The following is a 9,576-nucleotide window of genomic DNA, read 5'->3' as shown; positions in this document are numbered from 1 at the left end:
TAAATGTTTTTGAGAATGCTAAATCTTACTAATTTCCTTAAAACAAAAAATTTTATTATTAAAACTTGAAACATGTAAGTTAAAGGGAAATTGTCAAGTATATACTTGAGAATATATGTTGCTAATTGAAAATATTATAAAAGCAATTGTGGTTTTTATTGATAAAAAGGATTCTCCAGTGAGGAAAAATAAAATAATACATTACTCTGTGTACCATTTATCATTTGAGAAGGATAATATATGGGACATCTTAGAAACAAAAGTATAACGATTGTATCATCTATAAATCACCTTGCTGCCTCACCAAGAGGACCCCAGATAGTTTATACTTTGTCTTGAAGGCATTCCAATGAGTGCTTTGCAAAGTTCCACATTACCATTCTTAGATAAGGATATTCTTAAATGATTTTGTATCATTTTCACATTTTATAAAGAGAAATTGTGGCAATTTACCACATTAGAGTCAGATTGACAACTTCAACCTCCACCATCCAGCAGGGTCAGTCTCAGAGAATGAGAAAAACAAACACACAAGGACACGACAAACACACAAAGACTGTCCAAGTTTTGGGGTTGCCTGAGCAATCATGAGTGAGATTACAGGCTGGTCATTTAGTCAATACAGTATTACTCCCCCACCCTGGATTCCATCATTTGAATAATTGTTTCATTTGATAGAGACAGTGAGGACACTTCTTAAGCACATCAAAATTTAACAGGTACAATAAGAGCAGAGACATAGATACTTTACATAGCCATACAGCAGGCACCTTTGAAGTATAAAGTCTTGACAATTTCTTGTTCTAGTCCACCTATTTTATGCTGCCCATATCTAAAAGATCTAAACTGTTTGCCCATAGGACTACCATGACCTTGTGGTGTTTTGTTAAAGGGATGATTCACCACAAGAAATAATTATAGTAATATCTTTCAAGGACTGGAGTCATAACACAGGGGGTAGGATGTCTGCCTTGCACGTGGCTGACCCGAGTTCAATTCCTCCGTCCCTCCCAGAGAAACTGGCAAGCTACCGAGAGTATCCCACCTGCATGGCAGAGCCTGGCAAACTACCTGTGGTATATTCGATATGCCAAAAACAGTAACAACAAGTCTCACAATGGAGATATTATTGGTGCCTGCTCAAGCAAATCAATGAACAAAGGGAAGACAGTGCTACAGACAGTGCTAATATCTTTCAAAGCACTGAAACAGCAATATAAGTCAGGCATATTTAATGGTGGAGTACATATTATTAATCTTACATTATAGTGCATGAGGCATTTTATTACTATTGCAATTAAAAACAATGCTATTGGCTTTGCTCTAATCTATCAAAGCACAGAAATAATAAATGGTTTACTTAAAAAGACAAATTAGAGGAAATTCTGAGTTTTTTAAGATATGTAGACTCCAGATTTTAAGACCAAAAACCTTTAAAGATAATGATAATTTAGTAAAACAAGAAATTAAGTCACTCGCAAATCTAAATCCTTTACTGTGATTGGCAAGAGATGGTGCTACTTTGTCCCACTCTAAAAGTAAATACATGTGGTCACTCGACCTCACACTTCTTCATCCTCAGCAATGGAAAACAAATTACCTAATGCTTCCTTTTCAGCAGGTCTGACTTTAGGGGAGAGACTCTCCAAACAATAATAGTGAGTTTTGTTGAAATATTGTATGCAATCAAAGTGAAAGTAAAGTGAAATTTATTAGTTACACAGGCGGGGGGGGGCTTAGGGTGGGGGGGCTAGGGGCGTGGGGGTGTTTGGGGTGTGAGGGGGCGGGGTGGAGCTATACTGGGATTCTTGGTGGTGGAATATGAGCACTGGTGAAGGGATGGGTATTCGAGCATTGTATAACTGAGATTTAAACCTGAAAACTTTGTAACTTTGTAACTTTCCACAATAAAAAATTTAAAAAAAAATAAAAAAAAATAAATAAAAGTAAATACATCTGTTCAGTTACTTCCTCAAGGTTGAGAAAACTTGAAAGTTAAATAAGTGACTTCTTCAACTCCTTCTCTTCCTTCTGATTGATGGTTTTAAGGTCTGATGATTCACAATTTATTTCTGGATGAAAATTTCATGAGCATTATTATCCAAATATATTTTCAAACTGTTAACCTTTTAGAACAAGAGCATATCTCAATCAAAGTTTTGTTTCTTTCTTAAAGTTGTGGCAATTTTCTCATTCATAGCTTTATCCATATACACACACAATGTATTTCCTTAGCTGTATGATGTCTGTTTCCATTTATGTGAGTCCATTTATTCATTTTTTTTGTCTTTAAAATTTTGAGGATATAAAGGTGCAGCATGACTTAACTTCCTAGAATCACAATGCATGACTAAAGCACTTTGAGAATTGAAAGGAAATTTAAAACTCTCCTTTTCTGAATATCGTTATAATAGGGATAAAGTTGATTAAAATAATAAAAATTTCACAGAAAGAAATGGGACAGTTTTCAAATGGATTAGCAAGCCTCTTACTCTGCATTCATGTAGTGTTAGTGTTGGATTTCAAAACTATTAAATTGGTCCCAACTTTTCATATGAATTTCAACCATAAAACAATGTCTATCCCTTCCCATCTTCATTGCTCCTTTGCATATGTGTTTAACTTAACATTGGCAGCTCTGTTAACTTAATGATTAGTAAGAGCTCTGGCATCAACTTTCAGAGTTTGAATTCACTTTAGTTACTGGTTCTGAGAATTAGCAAATTGCTTTATTCTCTATGCCTTATTTTTATGTTACATGGACTTAAAAATGGCATCTATCTATCAATGACTGTCTTGAGGTGAGACTGGCAAATGAATAAGAAACTGGCTGAAGGATAGTAGAATTTAATAAAAAAAAAAAAGTAGTCATTACACTCTGTTTATTAAGTTTTACTACCCTTAAGTTTTACTACATTCTTAATCTTTTGCTAATTTTTCCATATGGCATAAAGAAGTGATAATAATCAAACTATGTCCCATTCCTCTTTCACCGCCTTTTATATTTTATGTCATTTTTTTCTATGTATATTTAGACACCATGGTTTACAATAATGTTGCGCTGCAGCACTGTAGCACTGTTGTCCCGTTTATTGATTTGCTCGAGTGGGCACCAGTAACGTCTCCATTGTGAGACTTGTTGTTACTGTTTTTCACATATTGAATGCGTCACGGATAGCTTGCCAGGCTCTGCCATTCAGGCAGGTTACTCTTGGTAGCTTGCCAGTAGCTTGACGGGCTCTCTGAGAGGGATGGAGGAATCAAACCTCGGTCAGCCACATGCAAGGCAAACCCCCTACCCTCTGTGCTATCGCTCCACCTGGGAAGACTAGGACCGGTAAAGTCTGTGGTGAGCCCCTGCTCGGCATGGGCCTGAGCCCCGCCTGCCTCACAAGGTAGCCGTCAGGCCATACCCGAAGTCTCCTTGGTCTTCATGCCACAGGAGTTGATCCCTGCTACTGGTTTCTTGGGGAGCCATGGAATCAGGCTGAAACAAGGATTTGCTCTGTCCAGGAAAGGAGAAACCAGTCCCAGGCCTTACCCAGGGTTTCCAGGGTTCTTGTCTCACTTGCAGAGAAGAATTTCAGGAGTAGACAAGCAGTGAAGTAAACAGATTTTATTTGGAGGTTTTTTGGAGGGAAGGAGGTAGAGATAAGTGGGAGAGTGGAGAGTAAGAGAGACAGAGTAGCAGGCTCAAGAGAAAACGCAGGCTTCTCCAAGGGTGGAGAGAACCCCCGCGCACATTCCAGCATTGAGAGAGGAAAGCATAAAAGTACACATCTCAAGAGGGAAGATGCGGGCAACACATGTGCTCAGGCACCACACGTGCTTGGCCACATGGGTGCAAGCAGCACATGGATTCAGGCAGCATATGCACCTACAATAATGATAATAATAGAAATTCAGGTAGACAATATTCTATACCACACCCATAACCAGTGTCTCAAAGTCGCCTCTTTTTGTTTACCAATACCCCTTGGCGATCTAAGTTCCTACCACTTGATAAAAATTCAGCAGGGACGGAGGGAGATGGCTTAAAGGGCTGGAGCATATGCTTTGCTTTAAGGAGCCCCAAGTACCACTAGGAGTTATTCCTGAGTTTTGAGTGCTCAGAAACATCTAAACACCTAAGTGATACTATGTTCCAAAGGGGCGGGATGGTGGGGGGGTGAGGGGTTAAAAAAAAAAGTCAGCCAAAGAAACACATTCTTCTTTTTTTTTTTTTCCCTTTTTCCTGTCTTTTCATAAGTCTTTGCTACGCTGCTCACTATATGATGCAAAATGTAGATGTTGGGGACTAGAAAGATAATTTAGCCAGTAGGGTGCTTGCCTTCTGTGAAGCTGACCCAGGTTCAATTCCCCACACCACATCTGGTTCTCATAACCACCAGGAGTGACACTGGAGCTCAGAGCCAGGAGTATGCCCTGAGCACTGATGGGTGTGATATAAACAAAAACTAACAAGACAACCGTAGATTTTATTCTCAAAGTGAACTGTCCCATTCAAGGTCACCTCCCTGCTAGGGGGAGCTGAGGACCTGCATTCCTGGTAAAGTCTTCTGCTTTGGAAGCATGAGGTCATGAGTCAGCACCTCCTTGACTCATAAGACAGTGTGATCACGGCACACAGCTAAAGTGTGCAAGCTCTGGTGAGCAGCAGAGCTAAGGGTGCGACCTCAAGTCATTGCAGCAACAAATGGAAGGCCAGGGGAGGAAGACCCCTGGGACCCAAAGGACTGCTTTCAGAAAAAGAACAGAAAATGCAATCACTTTGTTTGTTTGTTTGGGGGGCACACCTAGCAATGCCCAGGGGTTATTCCTGACTCTGCACTCAGGAATTACCACTGGCAGTGCTCAAGGGGACCATATGGGACATGGGGGATGGGACTCAGGTCCACTTTGTGCAAAGTAAATGTCCTCCCTGCTGAGCTATTGCTTTGCCCCAACAACCCCAGCCATCTGCACTCCTATGTTCACTGCAGCAACATTCACCATAGCCAGAATCTGGAAACAACTCAGGTTGTTTCCAAAACAGACAAATGAATAAAGAAACTATGGTACATCTACACAATGGAATTCTATTCAGCTGTTAGGAAAAATAAAGTCATGAAACTTGCATATAAATGGATGGACGTGGAGAGTATCATGTTGAGTGAAATGAGCCAGAAGGAGAGAGACAGATATAGAATGACTGCACTCATTTCTGGTATGTGTGTGTGTATATATATATATATATATATATATATATACTAGACTAATATCCATGGCTAGAGAAAACAGGGGTTAGGAGGACTGGTCAATGGTTGGAACTAACCACAAGTGTTTGTGGGGCGGAGGGTAAGTAAGCTAGAGAAGAGACCACCGTGACAATATCTGATATCTGGGAATGATCATTCTGGACAAGATCTGAGGGTTAAAAGTAGGTAAGGGATACTTTTAAGGGATACTTTCCTTTTAGTATCAATATTGCAAACCACAATGCCCAAAAGGAGTGAGTGTGTGTGTGTGTATGTGTGTGTGTGTGTGTGTGTGTGTGTGTGATAGAGAGAGAGAGAGAGAGAGAGAGAGAGAGAGAGAGAGAGAGAGGCAGAGATAGAGAAAGAGAGAGAAGAAACCAGGGGTGGGGGCTGATGGGAGGGAACCTGGAGAACTGGGAAATGTACACTGGAGGATGACAGATGAGTGTTGGAATACTGTATGACTGAAATCTAATCATAAACAGTTTTGTAAGGTTTTATCACACAGTGACTCAACAAAAAAGTAAAAAATAAATATTTTTTAAAAATTAAAAAAAATATTAAAAAAAAACATTTAAAAAATAAAGCAGTGTAGCACTTGGCACCACATATACTAAAATTGGAACGATACAGAGAAGATTAACATGGCTCCTGCACACACACAAAAAAATAATTAAAAATGAAAAAAAAAAGAAAGAACAGAAAAAAGTCTATTAGCCAGGTAGCAATTCTATTGGGAATTTACTTTTACTCTCCTTGGGCCATTCTGGGAATTTATTTTGTGGATTTGAAAGATAATTTTCAGTAGGTCTCTTGTTAAATATCTTATAAATAGAGGCATTAATTGCCATTTTTTTCAGGCTATCCATACAAGGGGGTGTTGTGTGTTGGACAGTCTTGAAATCCGAGAGTAATTTCTAAGAAAGTACTACTGCTATGTTTACTGACCAATTTTTTAATAAAAGTATTTGCTGAACTCAGGGCTCTTCTGATCCACAGTTGTAGTTGTCATCTGACTCTGGAGTTCTTTATGAAAAGTGGTTCCTTGGAAACTAGTGCAAGAAAATCCTGATATTCTGGACATTACTACTGCTTTTCGAAATCAAGCTTGGTTTATAACCTAGAAATCGTGTCTCTCCTCCCATTCATGAAACTAGTGCAGAAACTCTTTAACTCCAAAAAGGATAAATTCTCAAATCTTTCACAATTCTTTATACCATGAGATTTTTGGATCTCCCTAGTCAAGCATTTCTGGAAACTTTCTTTAATCCACATTTTTATTTTTCTAGGAAATGCATTTTTTTGTCTAATTCCTTGCCTTCCTTCCCCTTCCCTCCCCTCCCCTCTCCTCCCTTTCTTGTCCTTCATGCCCCTCCTTTCTCCACCGCTCCTTGCCAGACTTTTCCCTTCCTCTCTCCTTTCCTCCTCCTCCCCTCCTTTATCTTACTTTCTTTCCTTTGGAAAATGCATGCTTTATGGACACTTTCTGCTAAAATATGCTCACTCTTGGAAGAATGGAACTAGAAGCCTCGCTCCTATTGCCCCTGGCTTTTGCATGTGGTCAGCATCTGGGACTCAGGGCTACTAGTACAGACATCGTCAAACTTTGCAAATGTGTGCTATTGTTGACATGTGCTCCTTTAGTTCCCCTACACAAGAATCAGGCACAAGTCACCATGCAAGCCTGAGGACTTATATTTAAACCTATCTAAGTGATGCCACAAAAGACACTTTCATAGTTAAGCAGCTACATTTATCTCTAAAATTGGCCTTAAAAATTACAATGATTTTTTTCTGAAGAAGATGACTAAAATATCTCTCCTTTCCTATGTGTATTTTTTTAATGAGTGAAAGGTTTCTGTCAAAGAATAGAAATGAAACTGAGTGCAATACATTTATTTTTTAATTAAAAGAATTTTTGTTGTTATTCTTGCCATACCTGTTGGGACTCAGGGCTCACAGCTCATGGGAGTCAGCCAGGGCTTTCTCCTGGCTCTGCACACTTGAGTCACTCCTGATCAGGCGCTAGAGATCAAACACTGGTTTGTCCTGTGCAATGCAAATGCCCTACCTCTTTTATCTCTCCAGCCCCACAATTGTGACACATATGTAAAAATTCTGTTGTTTTGTTTTCTTTGGGGGGGAGGGGGCGCACACCTGAAATTACTAAGGAGCTACTCACAATGCTGTGGCTCGGGGCTACTCCAGATCCTGATTATGTTTAAGCCAATGTGGTGCCAGGAATTGAACTGACTTGTAAAGTGTGCACTCAGTTTTTCGGTTTTGTTTTGTTTTAGAATTTTCCCAGTTGATTTAGGAATCCTACATGTGGGCAAGTGTTTTACATTCCATTTAAGATACCATTAATGATGTAGGCAGGATAAGGAAGGCCCCCTCCCAAGGCAATGGCAAAAGTCAACCTTGCAGAAAACAGAAAAATAGGAAAAAAAAAACAGGAATTAATGCCTGATAAGACCCTCACCTGGCACCAGCAACAGAAGCAGAAACAAAAGGCCAGAAAAGGAATTTCAAAGACTCAAAGACCATCACCACTCCCAGTCTCCCTGGTAACCTCCTTAGCGAAGGACTTTGACCTACAAGGACTTTGTTTGACCTTGTGGGGGCAGGTGAACATATGTGGTGCCTGAGCACTTGTATCCCCCCATCTCCCCTATTGAGATGTGTACTTTCCTGTGTAGTGCTAGGGTGTGTGTAGAGGCTCTCTCTGCCCGTGGTGAAGCTCTTGTTCTCTTTTCAGCGCATCTCTCTCTCTCTCTCTCTCTCTCTCTCTCTCTCTCTCTCTCTCTCTCTCTCTCACACATACACACACACACACACACACACACACACACACTCTCACTCTCTCCCCCTCCAGACCTTCAAAAAAAAAAAAAAACCTCCAAATAAAATATCTTCACTTCACTGCTTGTCTACTCCTGAAATTCCTTTTTGCAAGGCAAGACGAGTCCCTAGTAACTATGGATCCCGGATGGCAGAGGCGGATTGGGAGAAAGTGACCATCTTTTTCCTCTCAGCTTCACATGAGGCACCCATGGGGCCCACTGACATCAATTAATGCATCGGGAGTAGCTGAGGCAAGAGAATTTCATATAGCCTGTCTCATGATATTATTGTTATTGCTATAATCATTCAATCACTCAATAGATGTGTTATCTTACATAGTTTGTCTCTCTGTGTTTTTTTAACAGATTGGCATCAATCATTGTGCAATCATGGTAGAAAGCAGATTAAAAAAAAATAAAGCACCGTAGCAGTTCAGCAGCGCATATACTAAAACTGGAACAATACAGAGAAGATTAGCATGGCCCCTATGCAAAAAATAAAATGAAAAAATGAAAAAAACAGAAAGAACAGAAAAAAACCCTATTGGCCAGGTAGCAATTCTATTATTTATAAATAATAATTTATAATATTTAGAATTTATAAATAATAATTCTATTATTTCAGAGATCAAAGAAATGAAAATAAAAGGCGACTGGGAAGTAGAAAGTGCTGAAGCTGAAAAATAGGAAAGAGTTTAGAAAAGTAATCTTATAAAATTGTTCATGAGCTCAAGGGCTCCATCTGCACATGCTTTGATCCTAATCAGCAAAACAAAAAGTGAGAATTTAAAACATTGCCTAGTTAAAGATTAGTACCAGTCTTGGACTATCTCTGGATAAAACAGCAAAAGATTTATAATTGAATTAACATTATAACTATAATTCACAAGAGGTACTTTGGAACTTGTGGTCTAAACCTAATCAAGAAGATTGCTAATAAAACTAAACATAAGCATTGTCTTTAAGACACTTAGAGTTTTTTAATATAATATTTAAAATGTATAAGTTATTGTAGAGCAAGTTTCTTGGCCCTGCCTACAAAGAATCAATCACAATAAATGTAGGAAAATATAATCAATGGATCCCAACAATGAGATGTTGGAATTATTTAACAGACATTTTAAAATTCACTTATAGAAATATAAAAAAACCATTGCAAATAATAGATTTCACAATTACAAGTATTAGCAATGAATTACAACTAAAAATAGTCAAATTGAAGTTACAAAGCTGAGGTACTTTAAGCAATAAAAATATCACTTATGGACCTCAAAAACAGAATGAGATGACAGAGAATTCAATTCAGTGAACTTATAATAAAAATTACATATGTAAAGTAGAGGAAAAATTGAGTAAATTAAACAGAGTAATACAAAACCTTTTTTCTTCTCTTTATAATTATTAATATATTTTACTATCAGAGGAAGCTTACTTAAGATATAAATATGTAAGAACAATAAAGTAAAATGTTTCAAAATCTATATAATGCAAACATT

General features: G+C 38.5%; 2 pseudogenes; both read left to right on the top strand.

The window, feature by feature from the left end:
• The first annotated feature begins 5,828 nt into the window (after window positions 1–5,828).
• LOC129404601 (U6 spliceosomal RNA) lies at window positions 5,829–5,922 on the top strand (annotated as a pseudogene).
• Window positions 5,923–8,508: 2,586 nt separating this feature from the next.
• LOC129404600 (U6 spliceosomal RNA) lies at window positions 8,509–8,598 on the top strand (annotated as a pseudogene).
• Window positions 8,599–9,576: the final 978 nt, after the last annotated feature.

This window comes from Sorex araneus, chromosome 4 (genome assembly GCF_027595985.1).
Source record: "Sorex araneus isolate mSorAra2 chromosome 4, mSorAra2.pri, whole genome shotgun sequence".
NCBI lineage: Eukaryota > Metazoa > Chordata > Mammalia > Eulipotyphla > Soricidae > Sorex > Sorex araneus.
The sequence above is the reverse complement of the archived record's forward strand: the minus strand, read 5'-3'. Positions and strand labels throughout refer to the sequence as shown.